The following is a 4,245-nucleotide window of genomic DNA, read 5'->3' as shown; positions in this document are numbered from 1 at the left end:
TTTGGAAGCATCTGCGTTGAATTTGGTTCCAACTTTTGCTTCTGGTGAATACCTGTCCCTTTCTTCCCTGCTCTCCCTTGCTGTGTCATAACCAATGCGAAGTGGGAGTTGAGCTGGCGGAGCGAGGGAACACAAGGAGAGCAGCTGCCTTGTTCTGAATGTGCCCTCTGGGATGCCTGTGCCAATGCTTGCACAGCCAGCAGCGAGGCTGTTTGTGTTTCCTCTGAGCTGTTCACCATTACGCTGTTCTTCCACAGACGGCGCACTCCCAGAAGCATTAAGAAGTTGTACTTACTGCTCAGCAGTTCAGACTGCGCCGTGTCAGTGGGGTAACGTGTGTGCAGAAACACCGTTAGCTCTTGATAGTAGCAAGAGGGTTGTGAACCTCCCATCAGGTTTAATCTGAAATGCCTGCAGAGGCAGAGATGGTGGCTGTGGCTCCTTCCTTGTGCCTGGCTTCCAGGTGTGAGCTCCTATTAGTGACTGCACCAGGGGAGGTGCTGCAGTTCACTTGGATTTGTTCTTTTCCGTTCTCATTTTGTCTTGTTGATAGCTTTGTTGATTGCTTCTGCACGGTTCCCTCCCAGCCTGTTGCCAGCTGCTCTGTGCTCACCCGGCCGCTCGCTGCGGCCCTCAGCACAAAATACAAAGGCCTGTGGGTTTGGACCGGGCCTTGCGGGCTGAAGGCAGCCAGGCCTGGGGCACCACTCCGAACTGTGCCCCATAGGATGCCCTGCTTGGACAAATCCTTGCTGGCTGGTTCATCCCAGGGAAAGCAGGATGACTGCAGAGGCTGAGGTTGAAACCAGGGCTGCAGCGGTGCCCTGTTGTACAGCCTGGTGCCTCCTGTCCATGCTGATGGAAGGTGGAAAGAAGCACAGGCCTCTGGGGCTCTGTGCAGCTTTCTCAGTTCTTTCCCTTTTCCCCAGGGAAACGCTGACGTTTTAGGAGTGCTGAAGCCAAACTGCTGAGCATAAAGCAAATGGCCTCGTGCCTCTGCACCCACCTATCCTGCTCATTTTGGGGAGTTAATGAACCCAGCTGGGTCAGTGCTGCTGTCTGGTGATGACTTCCTTCCCGGGTTGGTTCACAGTCCAAGAAGCCAAAGTCAGTGCTGCGCCAGCAGGTGCAGCACTGCGTCCTGTGCTGATGGAGTTCAACCACAACATGCCTTGATGTAAGTACTGGTGTTTTGTTGTTTGCTTTGTTTGCTTGTTGTTAATTCTCTGAGGAGGCTGGCTGCAGGTCCCTGCATTGGTGTGGGGATGGCTGTGGTGCTGCAGTGCCTGTCCCAGACTGCAGGCTGCTGTGGGACCAGTTCTGCTTATTCTGGACATCTTTTGTTTCTCTGTTTGGTAAATAACAAAGTTTCTGCTTTCTGTGGCGTAAAACATGAGCCTTACTGTCCTGAGCTGTCAGCACATGGCCTCTGTTTGTACCTTTCCAGGTTTGTGGTTTTAGGAGAAAGGAATAGATTTTTGTCTTTTGCTGGTTCTATATTACACAGTGAAACGTTACAAAGTATATGCAAATCTTGCTTTCCTTATGAGCTAAGCTCAGGATTGTGCAACATTTCCATGAATTTCTTGATGCTGCGTTTAAACAGAAGAGAGCAAAGAGCCCGGGTGAGGAAATGCGAGCCGAGTGCTGTGTGCTGACTGCTAGCATGACACAGCGGGAGAAAGCAGTCCCTGTGTCAGTGTGCTGCAGGATCTGATGTGTTGTGCTGCTTACGTGGAAGGTTTTCATACGATGTGTGCATCACAAGAACTTTCCTCTTGCCTTTGTTTGCCGGTGTCACCCAGTCAGGGAGCTCAGCGAAGCGGTTTTTGGCACAGCTCAGTTTTCCTTGAGAGCTCCTGTCACTTCTCAGCCCCCTCAAGTCCTGCTGGAAAAACTGTGGAATAATCCAGACTTTAATCTTGCTCAGCTTTGCCTTAAGCAAGGGTGACATTTTGAGGGCATGCAGTATTTTTCTGATGCAACTGCATTTGCGATCGCTTTTATGCAGCACGTGCTATGGGGGAAAGCTCCTCACTTTTAGCTGAAAGAAATATTGTATTACCTCAGGAACATCTTTTGTGATCTGCTGCTGAATTACCTGCACCGCGCAAACACTGAGGAGGGAAGGATTTGGGGGATTTGACTGGTTGGCCGAGAAGCTTTCCATGCCAAACTGATTGTGTTTGTTCCTTACAACCTACATTCTAGCGGACATCAAGTGCAGCCACCTCTAGACCCTGAAGCAGAGGCTTTGTTACTCTCCTCTAATCATTCCTGTCCTGAAGCATTAGCTCTGTGATGAGTTTGCTCCCACAGCAGTCAGCCCAGGTGGGATCAGTGCAGGCTGTGCCAGCGCGGGCTGCAGGCCGTTCTCTGCCTGGAGCAGCTGGGAGAAGCTCAGCTCTGTGTGTGTGTGTGTGTGTGGAAGTTATGAAACTTCCTGGTGCCAAAGTATAGTCCACTTATTCACCTCTTCTGATCCTCTTTCAGCACGTCCTCCCTGCTGGCAGTGGGAAGGGCTTTCTGTGTGGGAATGATTGTGGAGCAGATCCTGCTCTCTGCAGCAAAGGGAGGCAGCGCGTTCTGCTCCTGTGCACACGGTTCTTCCACCGCCCAGTTTTGTACAAAAGGAGAGATGTAGTATTGGTTGGTGTGATGCTTACACATCCCCAGTGGGGATTTGATGCTGGTGCACAGCTGTTAGGAAATTCCAGCATAATAATAAACAACATCACGTGGTTTTAAACAGCATTTTCATTTTGCTTGGGTGAAAGCTTGTTGCTATGGCGCTGCAAGTATTGCAGAATCCTGCAGTTTCAGGAAAACACGAAGGCAGGCTCCAGTCCATGCTTTCTGCCCTATGTACTGGGTGAAAATCCAGCATTAACTTTTCTTTCTGTTGGTGTCTGAAGCTGTCTGAGAACCTTAAAAATGAGGAATGCATCTCAGTTCCTGCTGACTCAGCAGTAGCAGAGGGCAGCTGACTCAGGCCGCCAGCAGCCCCAAAACCTCCATGTATCTCAATCTCAGCAACTCCCTGTATGGCACACACTTTGTGTTCCTACACGAGAAGCAGCCAGGTGCTGTTTTCTCTATTCCTGCTGCACAGCAGACGTGCGGAGGGCTGCCTGAGCACGGAGCTGCAGGTTGGTGTGGGACTCCTTCCCACCTCTTGGCTCGTGCTGTCTGGCTCTTTCTTGTTTTTTTTGATTTTCAGTTTACCAATTTGAATTTCAAGTTGGTAAAATGTAGCTGTTACATATGCACCAGCGACAGTATATAACAATCTGACATCAAATTGAATTTCTTTAGAGGTAAACAAGGTGGTTTGGGATAGAGAAGATGAAAAGCAAGACGTTTTGTGAGTGCATGAGAACACCCACGAGACATGTGGGTGCTTTTTGACAGCTTGAAAATAGGCACACATGGGTCTGCGGCACCTGCCCAGGGCGGAGCAGTTTGCCAGCAATTGCTCCTTCTTCCTTCTCCCTTTGGGGTTTGTGGATGCTGGGCTTTGGGCTGGAGGAAGCAGGCTGCTGAGAGCTCTGGTTGGCTGACCTGCCTTCAACAGGTTGGTCAGCATTTTTGTTGTTGAGCTTGCATATCTTTGCCAGGCTGTGCCCAGAGGCAAACCCACAGCTATGCTGTGAGCACCAGCACTGCTACGTAAATACACACCAATGGGCTGCAGCTGACGTGGGCTGCCCAAGGGATGCCTCCTGCTTCCCTGCTACTGCTGTGTGCTGTTCTCCCTGCTTTTTGTGCCTTCTGAGGCAGCAGTTCAATCTGCCCCATTCTCTGCCTCCACCCCTGGTCACATCTTTACCTGACTGTGTAGCAGTCGCACTCACAGCTGGGTGGTGGCAGAGGAGGGGTGTTGGTGTGGCTGCTACCTCCACTGCGTCCCCAGCTGCTGCCCAACTGCTCCCAGTGCTTTCCTTCAGCTTTCTTTCTGAATCTTCACCTTCTGAAGGACAGCATAACAGCTTTAAAAACAAACAAAAACACAACAAACAGGGCTTCAGGATATTGATCTGACTGAGCACCGCACGCTGACTCATTGCTGAGCAATGCAGCTCTGTGGGCCCATTGGGTGGCTGTGGGGGGAGCAGTGAGCGATCCATCCCTAAGCCCTGTGCTGATCCTTGTGCCCAGATACCAACCTCCACTTGAGTTTGGGCACCCAATGTCTGTGTTCTTCAGCAGGAATCCCTCCGCACAGTGGCTCCAGGACTGACCTTT

The sequence above is a fragment of the Centrocercus urophasianus genome, unplaced genomic scaffold, assembly GCF_019232065.1.
Source record: "Centrocercus urophasianus isolate 14NV4802_14NV808 unplaced genomic scaffold, USGS_Curo_1.0 seq_33, whole genome shotgun sequence".
NCBI classification, from domain to species: Eukaryota; Metazoa; Chordata; class Aves; order Galliformes; family Phasianidae; genus Centrocercus; species Centrocercus urophasianus.
Note: the sequence above shows the minus strand (reverse complement) of the source record.